At 48.7% G+C, this 19,975-nt stretch overlaps 2 protein-coding genes across 9 annotated transcripts in view; both read right to left on the bottom strand.

The window, feature by feature from the left end:
• Positions 1–19,975, bottom strand: part of PCSK6 (proprotein convertase subtilisin/kexin type 6) — a gene marked incomplete at its 5' end in the record, with an annotated part of 193,657 nt that overhangs the window by 150,317 nt on the left and 23,365 nt on the right. The gene's annotated exons all lie outside the window — the stretch shown is intronic.
• Positions 3,594–19,975, bottom strand: part of TM2D3 (TM2 domain containing 3) — a 190,475-nt gene continuing 174,093 nt past the window's right edge. The window contains exon 8 of the transcript XR_014242799.1: positions 3,594–4,728. The gene's annotated coding sequence lies outside the window, so the exon portion shown is untranslated. The remainder of the gene's footprint in view (positions 4,729–19,975) is intronic.

The following is a 19,975-nucleotide window of genomic DNA, read 5'->3' as shown; positions in this document are numbered from 1 at the left end:
GATGCCCCCCGGGTCACTCCTGTCTGTCTGACTCACGCTGCACTGCCCTCTGCCCAGCTCTCCCCCTGGCATTAGGCCTGGGTCAGGAATATGAGGTTTCCGAGATGGGCAGAAGGTTGGAAAGGATCAAGGGATGGCAGAGCAGGAGGCAGGTGCCCTGACCGCAAGTGGGACACAGCCCAGCTTGGATGACGTGGCATTTACGACATAGCCATATCTTGCCCCGTCCCCCTTGCCCACGCTGTCACCTCCCCCACCACAGCCATGTCAACCCCAGTTATGCCCTCCCCACCTGGGAGCTGCCCCTTGAGCTCTTTGGGTGCCTTCGTGAGATAAGAGGATAGGAGGGCACGTCACTCTGGGGACGTGGCCACTGGCCTGGTTAAACACGAGGGACAGCTGACTGTCCTCTGGCCTCACAGACGGGGGCGGGGGGGGGGAGGAAACACGGAGATGACCCCATTTTACAGACGGGAAGACTGAGGCCCAGGGGGGTTAATCCCAACGTTACCCTCAGGGGCTCCCAATTCCTTAGCCAACTCTCCCCATTGTGCCCACAGACAAACAGGTGATGACATCTTACACCGAATGACAAACAGATACACAAGTTAGGGCTTAGGACTATTGCTACACTTTTGGTGCAGCTTCAGGGTCAAACTGACAAGACTTGGAAGTGGAAGAATAGACAAAAAAGGTGGGGTTGGCACAAAGACATCTTAAATTCAGGGTAATCCCCTAAGAAAGAAAACGTTCTTATTTTTACTTGGCATCTGCACTGACATTAAAGTAGGTGCTCATCCTGGCTTGGCAGCCCTGGCCATCCTGGATGCCATCCCTTGGCCTGGCCTTGCTGTGCTCCCCTGGCCACCACGCCCACGCTCTGGGCACCGCTTCCCCAGCCAGCGCCTAAGCAACCTGCTCCGTCAACACGGGGGTGGCGGTTGCAGCAGAACCCTGCTGCCCGAGGGCCCTGGCAGCCTCCTCTTCCTCCTCCGGAGCACGGAATAGATGCTCTTCCCCATCCTCCCAGGCTGCCCACCAGTCCTGCTCGGCGCTGAACCCCCAGACCCTCAGTCTGTTCTTCCTCAATGAATCTGATCTCCGGTCTGCGAGGTGTTTTTTGTTGTTTTTCGGGGCGTGGGAGGGGAGTGTTGGTCACGACATAAAATTTCCATAAATGCTTTTTCTCTTTCGTATCCTTCATATTTTCACAATGCGTTAATTAGAGTCATTCTCTCAGCCTGCCACCATAGAAAATGAACAATCCGCTGAGGCTGTGATGCTCCCATCTCTTCACTCGACACTGATATGTAATTATACACATTAGGTGATAAAATTGGTAACATCATTAAAAACCTTGCTAAGAGTTCTCAGCCAGAACACTGGAAGAAATGAGATCAAAGGACCCATAGTGAGGAGAGCTGGATGTGGTTTCTCTCTAACAGATTCCTCTGTTACAGGGGTCCCCGACCCCCAGGCCTGTTAGGAGCTGGGCCGCACAGCAGGAGGGGAGCAGCAGGCCAGCGAGCGAAGCTTCCTCTGCCGCTCCCCATCGCTCCCCATCGCTCGCAATACCACCTGAACCATCCCCCCCGGCCCCCATCCGTGGAAAAGCTGTCTTCCATGAAACCGGTCCCTGATGCCAGAAAGGTTGGGGACCTCTGCTCTTTTAGACACTTTAAAAAAAAACCTAGTCATATATGCACTCGGTACAAAATCTGGACGGTAAACAGGGTATAGAGTTATAGGGAACAGCAAGTCCCCCTCTTCCTTCTCGCAGCCACTAAGGTCCCCGACTTTTGCTGGGGGCTCCTGGTTCATAACAAGAACAGTACCCAGGCCGCAAGCTGAGAGTTCAGATGCATTAACTTGATTCTTGCAACAACCTTACGAGGGAGGTGCCAGGAGCACCCTCATCTTGCATATGGGGAAACAGAGGCACCACTTAACAGAGTGGTTAAGTGACTGGCTCAAGCCCCCCACCCCACCCCACGCAGCACAGTCAGGAGGTGAATCAGAGTTCACACCCTTAACCATCACCCCTCTGCCTCTCGACACACCTGCAGCATCACTGCCACGGGGATCCCACTCATCTCAGTCTGGTCCCCGGCAGCAGTTCGTTCACACACAGCCCAGTGCCTCACGGGGCTCACGTTCTTTCCTTCCAGTGCAGGAATCAGGAGAGACACTATTACGGCCCACACACACATCTGTTGCACTGTGTCTGTGTGTGAGTGTGTGTGTGGATGGATGGGCATGGAAATGCGTGTGTCTGTGTATTTATGTATGTATGTATGTATATAGATGTATGACTGCATGTGTGTGCACACAGATGTGTGTGTGTATACACACATATGTTGTGTATTCAGATTTGTGTGTATATTTATGTTTGTGTGCATATAGTTGTGTGTGTTTATGCAAGATTCACACATAAATGGCCCTGAGATGCAACCAGGCAAGTCTTTGGTTTTCCCACAGCCCTCACATCCGAGTGGACCTCCAGGGCCACTGCAGGTCACCCTAATTCAGAACCTCTGCATCTGAGGCTTGGCGCAAACCCGCTGTGGGCCAGACCTGCCCCCAGATGGAGGTTCTGGTTCTAGAGGTCTGGAACACCACTGAGCATGTGGATTCCGAAACCCATCCCCAGGAGACGCTGAGCTGCAGCCGAGGATCGTGTCAAATCCCGAGGACAGCCCTTTCCAGGAGAAGGCCCCTACCCTCCTCCCCTTCCTGCCTGGCACTTCCCCACTGGTCCTGCCTGGGGCCCTGAGCACGCTGTGCTGGAAAGGCTGAGTCCTCCCTGTTCTCGGCAGACCACCTGGGGTGAGACGACCCCAGCCACAACCAGAGCATGCATCCTTAGATCAACACCATCTTGCTGCCCTCACCTCCACACAGATCCGTTCCTCCTCCCGAGGAATCCCTCATCTTGGTGAAGGCACCACCATCCTCCGCGTGCATCCAGTCATCAAACCCTCTGAAAGCGACCTCTTGAATGGTTCTCGAGCCTGGCTGCTCCCCAATGACCCCGCTCCAGTGCAGGCAGCCCCACCGCCCTGCCTGCCTGCACCAGGGCAGGGCACTGCTGGCCTCCTAGTCTCCATCACACTGCCATTGCCATGCCAGCTCTGCCCCCTCTAGGGGCATGAAGCCCGAGTCCTTCACGGGGCACACGAATGTCTCCACAACCAGGCCAGGCCAGCTCTCCGGCATAGGCCTGGCCTCACCTGCCTCACCTTCTGTTCTCCAGTGACACTGCTGTGTTTGAGGGACCCTCGCGTGCTCTTTCACACCCCCGAGCCTGCCCATGCTGGACACCTCACACCAACAAGTCCACCTCCCACTCTGATTTGAACCATCACCTCAGCTGTCACTGCCTCCAGGAAGCCCTCCTGGACCTCCCAGGCCCAGGTCTGACTACATGTACCCATCACAGCCTATCCTCCCTCCCTTCGTCCCTCCATGCTAAGCTCCTCAAAGGCAGAAACTGTCATCTGTATAATCCTCAGGCCCTGGCAGCGTCTGGTGCACAGCAGGAGCTCAAGAAATGTTTGGTGAAATGAACAGACCTTGAGTGACACTGGAAGGACACATGTCTTCCCCTGTCCACCTACATAGGGTTGTCCAGTTCGGCTGTGACCAAGACCCCAGGCCTCCCAGCTGTTTTGCCTTTGGGCTCTCTCTAGCCCCCTCCCAGGACAGTCCTGAGGCTGTGGAGGCAGGCCGACCACCCACCAGCTGTGTGGCCTGGGCGGGGCCCGAGCCGGCCCCTCTGACGTCCAGTCACAGGGACACGGGGCTGAGCGAGGCCGGCGGTGCAGGGCTCTGCACTCCCTCCAAGTGGCTGGCTGTGGAGAGGAAGCATCTCAGTGACCACAGGTGGGGAAGAGCGTAAACAGCTTGCAGAGCCCAGCAAGGAAGGGGCAAAAGCCAAGTGTGATGGGGGAAAGGCCCGGGCTGGGGGTGTTTATAGGAAGAGCCTCTCTTGTCCTGTTTTTTCCTGTCAATGTGAGTACAGCCAGCTTCAAATCACCTCCCTGCTTATACAGGGCAGGTGTGAGGTAGGAGGGATCCGTGGGTGCTGCCAGCTGGGGCGCACCCTGCCTTCCTGGAGGAAAAGAAGATGACTTGGTGTTTTTTGCAGAGCCTCGGGAACAGAGGAGGAGAACCTCATCTAATTTATCACGTTTGCTTTGCGGCAAAGTCACTGATGAGCATGCCGGATCCACCCCAAATGACATCTGATGGTTCCAAAGGTCCACCCGCCCACTCAGGCCTCCGACGGACGTGACCTCAGATGCAGGTGCAATGCCGTAAGCCCTCGAGTCAGCAAGCTGGCTTTTGTGGGGGGGATGGCCAAGCACATACTTTGGTCAGTCCACTGGGATGCCACCCACCTCCCCAGGCCAGCACAGTGGCATCTGCCTCAGAGGAACAGCTGATAAGTCACAAAGTGTCACAATTCAAGGTCTCAGATGCCAGTGGGCTGCAGATGAGGCTTCTGACTTTGTGAAAAAGTATTCACTTTATCACTCCCATAGCCTGCCCTTGGATGGAAACAGATGTCCTGAGCCCGGCTGCTCACAGCTGCAGTGGGCCAGCTCCTGGAGCTCCTGGTCTGCAGGGCCTGTGTCTTCCAAGGGCCCCGGCTCTTGGAGGAGAGTCTATGTTTGAAAGTGACGGGCGTCAGAGTTCAGTTATATGTTATTCATCCCAGTGGGTCTGCTTAAGAAAAACATAACTAATTAGACCCTATAAAAACCTACACACCAAATTAATTCGGCCTTGCGCTGGTGACTTCCACCTTTAGAAAGTTATAAACATAGATGGCCACTGAACCTATATTTAGCCAGCACGGAGTTACTTGGTATTTATAATTAAGGAAGTCCAGAGAGAGAGAATGGACATTTTGTTGTTACTTTCAAAAGCATTTTTAAAAAATCCTGCTTCCCATTTCGGTCACAGATACACACAGCAACATTCTGTTACTACAGTGATTACAATTCTGACCCAAGTTAAGGTTATTACACAATTTCCTAGTCTCCTCAGATTGCTTTCTTCAACATGTATCCACCCAAAGCGCGCAATTAAGCTGCTCAACTTCCTACAAATTCCTGAAAAATCATTAATTTTTACTTAGCAGACTGCATTTTCTCTTCCCTGAAGTCACCAAGCCAAATTGTCTAGCTTCAGGTGAGGACAGTTAATGTATACATCTGGCCTCAACCTATACCTTTAATATTCACAAAGAGACATCTGAAAAACTCTACAACCTTTTTGAAGCTCTTCATTTCAAACCATTTACTGGTTAAAGGTTTCTTTATGGCTGTCCGGAATTAGTCGTTTTGCCAGATTTCTAAGCCATCACCCATGTGGCTGATTTGATGGTGAGGGTGGGTTCACCCCGTGTGTCCCCGCTGCCTGCTAACCGCTCTGCAGTGTGTTTGGTCTCCAGTGGGGAGAGGTACCCCCGACGCCCACAGGGCCCAGGCAGGGACCCCACGACCGGGAGGTGATGGGTGGGTAAAGAGTCGGGAACTCAGTACTGCTGGATCTCTGGAAATCTTCCAGAGAAGCCAACGTTCAGATCCTACATGAGCTCTTGCAAGTTTTTATTATTACACTGGCAACTAATTCTAAAATGTTAACACCCCTGTGCGGCCCGCCTAAAACAAACCTGTGGGCTGCAAGCAGCCCGTGGTCCTTGCGACGGGGGAATCTAGATATTTGGTCTGGACTTTCCCCACTCTAGGAGGCCTGCTGCTGACATTTTTCTTGCTGAGTACGGAAGACATAGGGGGAGAGGCTTATCTTCAGAAACTCTCATCTGGAAAATTAGCCAGGGAAGAGACAGTCTGGGACAGACATGCCCAGATTTGCTCTTAGCAAAGAGCATCTCGGCTTGTGAGTGGAGTAAAAGATGTCCATGACCTTCAGCACAATGGCCATGCACAGCACACTTTGGGGGGCCAGCAATGCCGGGGATCCCCTGAGCACCCAAGGAAACTGGGGGGGCCCATCTGGGTCCTACCAGCCCCCTCCCAGGCTCCCCAGAAAGAAGGGCCAGTGCTGGGCTGCAATTTGGGGCAACTTGACTAAGGCAGGTCAGGAGGTTATAAGGTATGAAAAAAAGAAAAAAAAAGATTTGTAGGGACTCCCCTGGTGGTCCAGTGGTTAGGGCTCCACGCTTTCACTGTAGGGGGCACAACCAGGTTCAATCCCTGGTTGGGGAACTAAGATCTCGCATGCTGCGTGGCACAGCCAAAAAAAAAGATTTTTGTCCTTATGAAAAAAATGTTTAAAATTCAAACTTTAGGGGCTTCCCTGGTGGCGCAGTGGTTGAGAATCTGCCTGCCAATGCAGGGGACACGGGTTCGAGCCCTGGTCTGGGAAGATCCCATATGCCGCGGAGCAGCTGGGCCCGTGAGACACAACTACTGAGCCTGCGCGTCTGGAGCCTGTGCTCTGCAACAAGAGGGGCCGCGATAGTGAGAGGCCCGCGCACCACCATGAAGAGTGGCCCCCGCTTGCCGCAACTGGAGAGAGCCCTCGCGCAGAAACGAAGACCCAACACAGCCAAAAATAATAAAATACAAATAAATAAATAAATTTTTAAAAAAAATTCAAACTTTAATATCAAAAACTCTCAATGTGAGAGGAGTTATGCTAAGGGAAATTAAAAAGAGTTTTAGAGAAATTAATCTTCAAAATTTTTCACTTTAAAAATAAATAGCTCTTATACCCAAAAGAAGTGAAAGCAGAGACTCGGACAGATATCTGTACACCCATGTTCACAGCAGCATGATTCACAATAGCTGGATGCAACCCAAGTGCCCATCGATGGATGAATGGATAAACAAAGTGTGTTCTATGCATACAAGGGACTATCATTCAGCCTTAAAAAAGGAAGGACAGTCTGACACCTGCTACGACACGGATGAACCTTGAGGACATTATGCTCAGTGAAATAAGCCAGACACAGAAGGACAAATCCTGCTTGATTCCATTTATCTGAGGCACCAGACGAGTCACATTCACAGAGACAGAAAGTAGATGGTGGGGGCTGGGGGTGGGTTAGTGTCTGACAGGGACAGAGTTTCATTTTTGGAAGATGAAGACGTTCTGGAGATGGTGGTGACGGCTGCACAACAATGCGAATGTGCTTAATGTCACTGAACTGGACAATTAAAAATGGTGAAGATGGTAAATTTTATTACGTATATTTTACCACAATTAAAAAAATATATCTCATCTCCTCTACATTCTTGCCTCCCCTTTCCTAAAACTGACTCCTCTCCGGTGTCACTCTGGGTGTTGGGGACCTCAGCTCCCATGACAGTGGCATGTGGAGGTCTGAGAGGGGGAGGTGCCATCAGCCCCAAAGAGCCCAGAACAGAAACAGAGGCCAGTGACGCTGCTCGGCTGTGATTACTAACTACTCTGGGCTCCAGGCAGCTCATCCCCATCCTATGTCCCTCTCAATTATGTGGTTTCCCCTAAAGGGAAAAGAGACACCAGGGAGGGACCTGAGCCCATCACCCCAGCTTCCTTCCTTATATCCTGACGCCCATCCCAAGTGACAGCCTTGAAGGTCTGCTGACCAGGGGTCCCATGACCCACCCTGGAAGCTGGCCTCTCAGGGTCTGGCCCTGCTGAGACAGGAGGCTTAGATTTCACGGAAACCTTCAGTCTAAGCACATCAGTGCCCAAACTCAATAATGCCCATTAAGAACAGACGGAAAGAGAAGCACGCACTGTCCTTTGGCTTCTGTGACTCAACCCCCCGCCAGTAGTTCAAAGTGAAGAAGCTGCTGGGGAGTCAGCTGTCATGATTTCACCAACACCCAACCCGAGGGACACCCTTACCTGGTTGCAAAGCACATCTTGGTTTATAAACTAAAACAGCTTCGTGCAACTGTTTCCATCTGGGCCCTTTTACTGTGGCTTTTGGGACTTTTCACGCAGCTGCTGCATTAAGGGGTCAGGGGACCGCGGTGGCTGCCAGCCTCTGTTTCTACTCTCTTTCGGGAGGAGCTGGATCAGCTTCTCTCTCTGTCCCTTTCATGTTAACATTATGGTTTATGGAATATCTGGCCATAAAAAATTTCAACAGAACTTTAGTATTCAAAGTAAAACTTCAAAAGCACTAATTTGTAGGTGAGAAGTCACTGTTTGAAAGGAAAGTGGGACAAAACAGATTATCCTGTTCTCTGTCTGCCCTCTCACCTCTGCCCACGATTCACTTAGATGATGCACACGACTGACTGACGGCCGGATGAAGGCCTCCCCCACGGGGCGCTGCCCTTCGGCTACCCTCCTGTGTTTACTGCCCCGGACACACCCACATGACTGCCCGCTCACGCCTCCACTCTCCCCACAAGTCTCTGAGCAGCTCTCGAGTTGGGCACTATTCCAGGCTCTGGGGTCCTGCAGGGCTCACGCGGCCCAGGACCTGCCTCCGGGGAGGGCCCCCAGAAGTGAGCGCCGCAGAGCAGGGCGAGGAGGGCCCCAGACGAAGCCCTCCTTCCCGGCTGGCACTCAGATCTCAACTCTGAGCAACAGGCTACCCAAATGCTCCCTAAGACAGAAACGGGGACCCACATTTGGAGAGGCTGGCGTCCTACCAGTGGAGAGAACCTCTTCTCTACTGGGCTTTCAAGGAAAGATGGGGCCAGGGCAGGGAGGTGACAACAAAGGGACCCCGGTCACCACCTTACATGGACTTGGGACGGGGGGAGCGGGGGGACTCCAAGTTGCGACTGTGGCCTTGGAGCCAGGCCGCCGGGATCTAAATTCCAGCTCCTCCATTTGAAAAGAGACTCCAGTCAAGTTCCTTAATTTTTCTTTGCCTCCATTTCCCTTTCCAGGCAATGGGGTAACAGTATACCTCCACACCCCCCCCCATGGCTGCTGGGAGGATAAATGAGGCACGACACATGTGAATGCCTGCACGGGGCCTGACACATGGCAGGCTGTCGTTCAAGTAGCTTTTTTCATATTATTTCTGTAAGAAATAATACACATCCCACTTTGGGAGGGAAAAAATGGTTTGCAACAAAGCCAGTTGCAAAGTTAGTTAGGTAACAAATCCCATTTGCCCTTTGATTTCAATTAAAAACACATATATACATTCCCTGGTGGTCCAGTGGTTAAGACTCCGCGCTCCCAATGCAGGGGGCCTGGTTCGATCCCGGGTCAGGGAACTAGATCCCACATGCATGCTGCAACTAAAAGATCCCGTGGGCTGCAACTAAGACCCAGTGCAGCCAAATAAATAAATAAATAAATATTTTTTAAAAAACATATACATACACCTCTTTATTAGTGGTCCCTGTGGGGAAAATAATCCCACCTAGACAGAGCCAAAGAGGCCAGTGTGAACACTCCCCACCCGCCACTGGCCAGGCCTGTGCTGGGGGCACGTGGGAACCCGCAGGGCTGGGGGCCTCCACGCATGCGCCGCGCTGCCTGCCCTGTCCGCGCATCCTCGGGATGTTTCATGTCCCTGAGATGGACTTAACTTCTTGTCCCTCTTATTTTCATCCACTCATATAAAATGAGGTTGCAATATATGATCACTTCCAGGCTGAGCCATTTTTTTCAGTTCTGTAAAATGAATTCATGCTTCTGTCATCATTCATGTTCACAAGTCTGTAAAGACAAACTCTCTCCGAGTGACTCGCTCACTGGGTTCTGTGAGGTTCTGTCTGATTTATGATCACCACTCACTGGAGCCTAGAACTGGCACTTCCACACCAGCATCAGCAGACACAGATGACACATCTCCTCCGAGGGGAACGGGGTCCAGGGCTTTCCGGATGACCCACAAGGTCGCGGCCGCACACCTGCGCTCCCAGGGCCCAGCGGCTTCTCTTCCAGAGCTGGGTCAGCAGCGAGGACCTGCCCCCCTCCCAGAGGATGATGGGCAAAGGGGAAGGGAGAGCCAAGTTGTGGCAAAGGGAGCATCTGTCCCGAGACCCAACAGGACACAGGTGCTCTGGGGTCAATTTCCCTCTTTTGTCTCCCTGTGAGGAAGGGACCCGCTCTTCCGTTTTTCAAGAGAAGCTGAAGCGGGGGAGGGATAAATTAGGGGCGTGGGATTAGCAGATGCAAACTACTATATATAAAATAGGTAGACAACAAGGACCTACTCTGTCACACAGGGAACTATATTCAATATCTTGTAATACCCTATAATGGAAAAGAATCTGAAAAACAAAATATATATATATAACTTGAATCACTTTGCTGTACACCTGAAACTAACACAACATTGTAAATTAACTATACTTCAATTAAAAAAATAAAAATTATTTTTAAAAAGTAGGTAGCACTGAATTTCTTGTTCCTGAATAAAATGATACCATTTTAAAAAAAATGAAAGAGAGAAGCTGGAAACTTAAATTCCTATCTGAAATCTCCTAACGTTTATTTTTTGGTAATTTTTATTTTATATTGGACTATAGTTGATTTACAATGTTTGTTAGTTTCAGGTGTACAGCAAAGTGATTCAGTTATACACATACACATATTCATTCTCTTAAAAATTCTTTTCCCATTTAGGTTATTATAGAATATTGAGCAGAGTTCCTCCCAATGTTTAAATGTTAGTAACTATTCCAATTTTCTAAAAACATTCTAATTAGAATAAAATACACCTGGGGGGCTGCACACACCCCTGGGCCACCGTGGGACCTGGCTCCCCTGCCACGCCCTCTGAGTTCGCTCCCCCCTCTGGGGACCATCTCCCACCTCTAGGGCCCCCCGCCCTGCTCTGCATCTCACAGCACATACCCCTCTCAGGGCGTCTCCCTGAGAGGAACAGACCCAGCAGCCTGGAGGGAGTTCTCTGCAGATCAGCTCCTTTCAAAGACCTCCGCTCTGTTATGTTTCTCCCCAGTGACGACGACAGACGTGAACGCTGTCAAATGGTGACTCAGATTCTCAGATTCTCAGCGATGGGTCTAATTACTCAACATATCACCTCTCAAACCTCTTTCTTCCCCAAATCCAAGCTACGTTTAGCAGCTTTTGGTAGATCTCTGTCAGCTTCTATATAACTCCTCCACATCAGCCTCACCTGGAGAAAAACAAATTGCCTTCCATTTCATTTGATGACCCCTACCTGCCATGGAACTTTCCTCAAGAATTCTTTTCTGCGCCTGGCTATTTACTGCCAGCAGTTCTGCTGTGGTTCTGCAGGCCTCATATTCAACTAGAATGGCTGTACGTGTGGCTTTTCTCAGCCAAGGGAGAGAGGCTTTGGGATAGAAGAAAAGATCAGAAAAAGAAACTAAAACGCAACTTGTTTTGACAAGCTATCCTGCCCCCAAGTCAAAGAAGCCATCACCACCTTGCTCCGGGCACCTGGAGATCCCAGAGTTTGGAAGGGCTTGTGAATCACACCTGCGTGCCGTGCGGGGGAAACTGGGCTTGTGAATCACACCTGCGTGCCAGGGGAAGCCGCGCGTGTGGACCCCCTGCTCCACCGCCAGCCGTATCCACTGCCATGTAATGTGACAGCCCAACTTCCCTCATCCTGGACACCCACATGGGTGAATCGCCCCAGCTTCAGACACCAACTGCTCACTCACTCCACACCCCCAAGCCCCCTCCAGGTCCCCTCTCCCCACTCCCTACCCCCTGAATGTCCTCACCCAGCCCTGCTCCTAGCTCCTCTCACTGAACCCTTGGGAATCCCTATTATTTTTTTAAAATGGGGGAATTCCCTGGCAGTCCAGTGGTTAGCACTCTGTGCTCTCATTGCCGAGGGCCCAGGTTCAATCCCTGGTCGGGGAACTAAGATCCCACAAGCCTCGTGGTGTGGTCAAAAAAAATAATTAAAAAAATTTTTAAAAAATGGAATAGGAAAAAATATTTGCAAGTCATATATCTGAAAAGGGGCTAATATCCAGAATATATAAAGAACTCCTACAACTCAACAATAACAAAACCCAGATTAAAAATGAGCAAAGGACTTGAATAGACATTTCCCTAAAGAAGATATTCAAATGGCCAATAAGCACATAAAAAGATGCTCAACATCACTAATCATTAGGGAAATGCAAACCAAAAGCACAATGGAATACTATTTCACACCAGTTAGGATGGCTACTATAAAAAAAAAACCTAAAAAAGCAGAAAATAACAAGTGTTGTCAAGGATGTGCAGGAATTTGAACCCTTGTACACTGCTGGTGAGAATGTAAAATGGTACAGCATTGTGGTTCCTCTAAAAGGTAAACATAAAATTACCATATGATCTGGCGACTCCACTTCTGAGTACATGCCCCAAAAGAATTAGAAACAGGATCTCAAAGAGATCTTTGTAAGCCAGTGTTCATAGGAGCACTAGTCACAGTAGCCAAAGGTGCTCACTGAAAGATGAATGGATAACCAAAATGTGCTCTATCCACACAACGGAATATTATTCAACCTTGAAAAGGAAGGAAATCCTGAGACCTGCTACAGTACAGATGAATCTTGGGGACATTATGCTGCGTGAAATAAGCCAGTCACAAAAGGATAAATATCGTAAGATTCCACTCCTATGAAGCACTTGGAGTCGGCAAATTCATAGAGACAGAAAGTAAAATGATGGTTGCTAGGGGTGAAGGGGGAGGGGAGTGGTAAGTTAGTGTTTACTAGATAGAAATTTTCAGTTTTGCAAGACAAGGAGCTCTGGAGACGGACAGTAGTGACGGTTGCACCACAATGTCAATGTACCCAATGCCACTGAAATGTCCACTGAAAAATGGTGAAAATGGTACATTTTATGTTACACATATTTTACCACAGTTGACCACTTTTTAAAAAAGCCTCAGGTACTTCCCTGGTGGCGCAGTGGTTAAGAATCCGCCTGCCAATGCAGGGGACAGGGGTTCGAGCCCTGGTCAGGGAAGATCCCACATGCTGCGGAGCAACTAAGCCCGTGAGCCACAACTACTGAAGCCCGCACGCCTAGAGCCCGTGCTCCGCAACAAGAGAGGCCACCACAATGGGAAGCCGGCACACCGCAACCAAGAGTAGCCCCTGCTCGCCGCAACTAGAGAAAGCCGGCGCGCAGCAATGAAGACCCAACACCGCCAAAAAAAATAAATAAATAAATTTATAAAACAAAATAAACTTATAAAAAAAAAAGCCTGAAACAAACAAAACATTCCTCTACCGGTCTGGTATTTCCGTACACAGCCTCGTCTTAGCTGAAAGCCCCAAGTTGCCTGGGACCCCCCAGTATACCGTGTGTGTCCTGGTTTTCTCAGTCCTAGTGTCTGACCTGATTATTCACAGCTTTCCTCACTCTCAGAAACGTGACCGTGGGCCCCTCCCAGGAAAGAACGCCTCCAGGCCGACCCGAGTTTCCTCTCCCTGAGTCCATACCGCCCACCACCATGTATTCCCGGCTACACCCCTCATGCCACCGTCAAGGGGCTCACCCTCCTCTCATCACCATTTTGCCACTGACACATGACTTTGACACCCTGGTAAACAACCCTCCTGACACCCTGGCCTCAACACTCCCCTCATTCTCTTCCAGACCACCTCCCCCATTCCAGCAACCGTGAGCACGTTCCCAGCCAGGTCCCCACACCCAAACCCCTCCCTCGCCACGACTCTCCCCTCCCGTCCATCATGACCTGGATGCTCCCGATCACTGGTCCATCCTGCCCCGTCCGTCGAACCTAGCCTGGTCCTTTGGGGCCACTGTTTCAACCACGTTGTCCTTAGAACCCTACATTGCCTGTCCCTCCCACCTTCAGCCATCCTGCTTTTCCAGTCCCCGGCACGGCTAAGGGCATCCTTCCCACCCGGTCAAGCTGTCATGACATTAGACCCTCAGCACTGCCGGGCTTCTCAGTGACCAGAGGACACCCTCCACCACAGCACAGGCCCACCCAGCTCAAAGCCCCTCGGCTTTCTCCCTCCTGTGGGTCCCCTTCTTTTAGCCCTCCGACAACTCTCTCCTGCCTCTCTTCTTAAAACAGGCCTTTCCCAGGGCCTCTGGTCCTTGCCCCAAACTGCCCCTTCTCTCTGGCCCTCCTCCCACCAGTATTCATGCTGCTCTCGTCCAGCCACCTCCCCCCTCATTGGACAGAATCCTCCTCATCCTCCACGGTCAGCCCAAACCTGTTTCTCCTTAATGAGCCCCAACTCCAGAAGCCGTAAGGCACAGAGATATCCCCGGAGAGCAGAGAGGCGCGTGGACAAAAAGTCAACGGAGATGCAGAGGGTCTGAGCAGCTCTATCCAGAGGCGTGTTCAAGAGGGCTCAGAACTCTGCACCCAACCACAGAGGACAGCACTCTTCCAGACACACAAGACATTTTCAAAAACTGACCCAGGACCAGGGCTAAAAGCAAGTCTGCTACAGCATCAAAGAACTGATCTCCCAGACAACACAGTCTCTGATGGCGGTGTAATTAAGCTGGACATCAGTAACGTAAAGAGGGATTCAAAAATCCCACACACTTGGAAATTAACAAACATGTTTATAGGACTCATAGGTCAAAGAAAACACCATAATGGGAATTTTAAAATACACAGAATGGAATGAATGAAAATACTACATACAACAACTTATGAGCATCAGTGAACATGACAGTGGAAGGGAAATGTATAACCTTAGGTGCTCCAATTAGAAGTGAACACACTGAAAATTCACGAGATTAAGTGTCTTACTAAAAATTTTTAAAAATAAATAAACCAGAGAAGAAAGGAGATAAATTTAGGAGAATTCTGCAAAAATAGAAAATAAATTTATAATAAAGAGAATAAACAAGGCCAAAACCTAGGAAGAAGGGAATGAAAGGAGAGATATAACCACAGATAAAGCAGAGAATTTAAAAATAATAAGGAAACACTATCAACGATGGTAAGCTAACAAATTTGAAAACTTAGGCAACAGGAACAAGTCCCTGGAAAATTATAAAAACTAACAAAGAAAGAAATACAAGACATCAGACTTTCCATTAAAGAAACTGAAGCAGTAGTTAAACATCTTTTCTATCACACAAACAGGCCTATACGTTTTACGGGTAAGCTCTACCAAAATAAAAGTGTGGATCATCCCACTCTTGCACTAACTCTTCCAGAGAGTAGAAAAAGAGTAAAATTTTATAAGGCCAGAATATCTTTAATATTAAAACCAAACAAGGACAGTATAAGAAAGGAATATTATGGGTTCATTTTACTCATAAGTATAGGAGCAAACTCCTAACTAGAATATTAGAAAACCAAATTCTGCAATGAGTAAAAAAGGTAGTCCACCAGGACCAAGTTTGGTTTATCCCAGAAATGCAAGGGTATTTTAACATTAGAAAATCAATAAATGTAATTCATTACATGAATAGATTAAAGGAGATGCAGGAAAACTTTTACTAAAATGCAAAACCCATGATAAAAAGCTCTTAGTAAGTTAGAAAGAAAAGGGAACTTTCTTAAACTGTTAAAAAGTTATCTATAAAAACAAATAGCAAATAGCAATCTTAACAGGGAAATATTGAAAGTATTCCCTTTAAAATCAAGAGCAAGGTAAGAATGTCCAAATAACCAATGTTTTATTTATCATTATACTGAAGGTCCAGCATCACCAACAATAAGTAAGTAAACAGCTTAAATATTGATCAGGAAGAAACAAAACTACCATTATTCACTGGTGATATGACTATCTACTTAGGAAACCATAACAAATTTATAGACAAATTATTAGAAAGAATAAGGAGTTTATAGTAAGGTGGCTGGATGTAAGAACAGTATTTTTTAAAAATAAATTGCATTTCTACATACTAGCAACAAATGTTAGAAAACTTAAGGTACCTATACATTTAACAAAAGATGTGTTAAGTCTTATATATAGAAAGTTATAAAACTTTGCTAATAGACATTAAGGGAGATGTAAATAAATAGACATACCATGTTCATGGACAGGAAGACCCCATATCATAAAGATATAACAAATACATCAAACAGATTTATATATTAAATAAAATTTCAGTCAAATTTCAAATGGGGTTTTTGTTTGTTTGTTTTGTGAAACTTGTCAAATTGATTCAAAGTTAACATGTTAGAACAAAGGGCCAAGAATAGCCTAGATATTCCTGAAAAAGAATAAGACTTGTCCTACAAAACATCAAGCCTTATTATAAGGCTACAGTACGAAAGTTTGTGATGCAGTGGGTCAGGGACAGACAAATAAACTCACAGAACAGAAAAGAGACAAACTCATGCAAATACAGAACTTGATTTATCAGGAAACATCAATTAAAATGAGGGACTTATCAAATTATGATGTTAGGAAATTCATGGGGTAGGGGGGAGTTAAATCCCTTCTTCACATCAAATACAAAAACAAACTGGAGCCAGATTAAGTACTTAAGTGTGAGAAGTCTAACTAAAGTTCTTAGAACTTATGGGAATGGGCCAGATAGCTTCTAATTAACTCCCTAAATCTACTGAATACTTTCCTCCACCCGGCTCTCAGCCCCAGTAACAAGGACTGCATCAGCGAGCTCTCTGCCCTCTGGCTGAGGATGGGTTTGGTCCTGGAAAACCTTGGGAAGGTAGCAGAGGGAGGACGGAGAGAGTGAAGTTGTCCTATTTACTCCCCTGACCCTCCCTGTGGGGTCTCTTCAGGCTGCCACGTCTCCCTGAAAGTCACTGCTCTTCTCAAGGCACCTGGTCGAAGACATCTCTCCTCCCAGGCTCCACCACTTTTCCCTCCCTATTCCTTCAGGGCCATGGGACAAAGGCAACTCTGCTGTTAACAGTCCACCCACATCTTTGGAAAAGGTGAGTCTATCTATTTACCCTCCTCACAGTACCCTAATCTTTCCTGCTGAGATCCTGACTGATAAAGTAATCGTTACTGGAAGTGATCCTAAAATAGACCCTCAAAATGGGATACTGGGATTGGGTTGTGCATACATTTCCGGAGCACTGAGATAATCACCTTGCTGGGGACGGTGTGTGTGTGCATGTGTGACTACGGGTAATCCACAGCACTGGATTACACGCAAATCCAGAGCATCCGTGATTACACATAATGATACGTGGGATGAAGTGCAGGAGGAGGTGGGGCCTTGGGAGAACAGGGGCCGTAGCAAACATGATTGCAAAGCTTGTAAAGTTGGGTCGATTCTGCTTATGACCCTAGAGAGCACACATCGGGGAAAAGAGAAATTAAAAGCTAAGAATCAGTAACTAAGAACACATGTGGAGAACCAGAAGACCCCCATGGCAGCCCCAGAGTGTGATTTTAAGGTTCCAGAGTAAAAAAAAAAAAAAAAAATTGAAATGCACAACACTCCTAGGTAAGTAACAGTTGGGAAAGGTGGGAAGAAGAGGGCCCATCAGACCCAGGCAGACACTGGCTGCAACAGAGGACTGACCTGCCCCACCTGCAGAAACAACCCTCCCACCAGCTGTGAGGGGAAAGGCTCACCTCTGCAAGAAAAACTACTGCTTCACAGCGGTCGGGGGGGGGGGGGCCTCTCTCCTCAGGACCCAGTCCACTCCCCTCGTCGCCTACACCCACAAAATGAGGTGCGTCCCAGGGATCCAGGAGCTACCCTGGGAGGAGAGAGCCAGTGTGTACCAGCAGGAGCCTGGACCACGCGAGAGCAGGCGAATGGGATGTAAATGGTCCAGACAGAGCCAGACTCGCAGATACGAGTGCTTTCCCCACAAATGGGGTGTGTAAGGTGTAACTCAGATACGCAGGGCATGTTTACAGTTGGTAAGATTGGCTGATCAACATAGAGAGTGAACCAAATCTGATGGCTGGTGAGGTCAGGATGCTGGAACTACCAACATCCGTGAGGCAGTGGCTCTCCAGACTTGAGGGCGCTGGGTCCCCAGGGGCTCGTCACACCCGACGGCTGGGCCCACCCACAGAGGTTCTCATCGAGCAGGGCCGTAGTGGGGTCCAAGCAATTGTATCTCTTGCAGGGTCCAACATGCTGCTGTGGGTGGTCAGTGGGGACCCCAGGAAACAGGAATGTTGGAGGGATCTGTTCTCTGAAACCTGCTCAGCCATCCCTCACCAAGGAGTTAAGAAGGTGCCTGGGGGAGGCAGGGCAGCATCCTTCAAGGGCTCCAGGTGGCCATCCTCTCTGTCAGGCAGGTGACCAAGGGTTGCTCCAGCGCCTCTCAGTGGGAACCACGGGATTCTGAGAGGCAGACGCCAGTGGTGGGCACAGCCGATGGAGGCCAGGAGGTAGGTGTGATGATGACCCTGAGCAAAGAGATGGAGTGAGACCCAGGAAAAGAGGGGCAGCCTCTTGACACAGAGAAGCCGAAGCCTACTCAGCTGCTGCGCAGCCCTGCAGTGGGGATTCCCAGTATCTCAGTGCCCAGACCCAGAGCTCTGCAACAAGCACAGAAAGGCTGGGTGCCTTTAGGGGAGAGCCCTTCCTCACACCTCCCCAGGCTCCTGCAGCCCCCTCCTGGAGGCGGTGCACTGGGGGAGGGGCATCCAGACCTCCCGGCAGCTATGAGCCTTGAGCTCTGAACTTGCACTGATCCCACATCCCTGAAATGCCACCGTGGCCCACGGGTCCTGCCTCTGACTGATGTAAACGCTCCTTATATTCTGTTTTATTTTGTTCATGGACCAGGTCCACCTGAGGCTGTGTCCAGTGCCCCCGAGGGCCCCTGCTGGGTCATTTCCCAGGTCCAGAACACAGAGCCTGGCAGGCACGCCAGGGAATGGCCATGGCCCCACTTTGGCTCTGGAGTGGGGGGCCTGGGGCTATTATAAAGAAAGGGCCATGGTGCCGTCTGCTCCTTCTGCAATGCTGAGTGATACCGTGGGCGAGCCTTCTGACCTCAGGTAAGGAAGGGTTTCTTCAACAAGAGCAGAGGAAGCGCTATCCACAGAGGAAGAGACTGGCATCACCAGGGGCAGGGGGTGGGGGGTGGGAAAATTGGGAATACTCTGTTACAAGGCACCTGCGCTACCCATGAAGTGGCACAGAGCTATCTGAAGGCGGACTTAAATTAGTTAACGGTGTATATTGTGAACTCCAAGGAAATCTCTTTAAAAAATTTTAAAGAAGTATAATTGATATGCTAAGTGAGGAGGTAAAATAGAATTATCTAAGAGGCTCCATTATAATCAGAGAATGTAGAAAAAGCAGGAAGGAGAACAAATATAACAGAAAACAATTAGAAACATGGTAGATATTAAGCCAATGATATCAGCAATCACTTTAAATGTGACTGGCCTAAATATACCAACTAAAAGACAGAGAAACAATGGATGAAAAAAAAAAAACTTTTGTGCTGCAAAGGGCAACACCAAGAAAGTGCAAAGACAACCCACAAAATGGGAGAAAGTATTTGCAAATCACCTATCTGGTATGGACTTGCATCTAAAATATGTAATAATAAAAGACAAAACAATAAATGGGCAAAGGATTGGAACAGACATCTCTACAGAAGACATGCAAAAGGCCAAGAAACACATGAAAAGATGCTCAACATCATCAGCCATCAGGGAAACGCAAACCAAAACCAGAACAGCACTAGGATGGGTACAAAAGACAGATAATAACAAGTGTAGATTACAGTGTGGAGCAACTGGAATACTCATACACTGCTGGAGAGATTGTAAAATGGTGGAGCCACTTTAGAAAGCAATCTGGTAGTTTCTCAATAGGTCAAACATAGGGTTACCATGTGACCCAGCAACTCCACTCCTCAATATAATCCTAAAGGAGTGAAAGCACACACCCACACAAAAACTTCCGTGCAAATGCTCAGAGCAGCATTACTCATAAGAGCCAAAAAAGTAGAAACAACCTCAATGTCCATCAATTGATAGACAAATAAAATATCCATATATTGGTATATCCATACAGTGGAATATTTGGAAATAAAAAGAATAAAGTACTGGTACATATTACAAAATAATCTTGAAAACACACTAAGGGAAAGAAGCCAGTCACAAAAAAAACCACATAGTGTATGATTCCA

This window comes from Balaenoptera borealis (genome assembly GCF_965194805.1).
Source record: "Balaenoptera borealis genome assembly, chromosome: 3".
Lineage (NCBI taxonomy): Eukaryota > Metazoa > Chordata > Mammalia > Artiodactyla > Balaenopteridae > Balaenoptera > Balaenoptera borealis.
The sequence above is the reverse complement of the archived record's forward strand: the minus strand, read 5'-3'. Positions and strand labels throughout refer to the sequence as shown.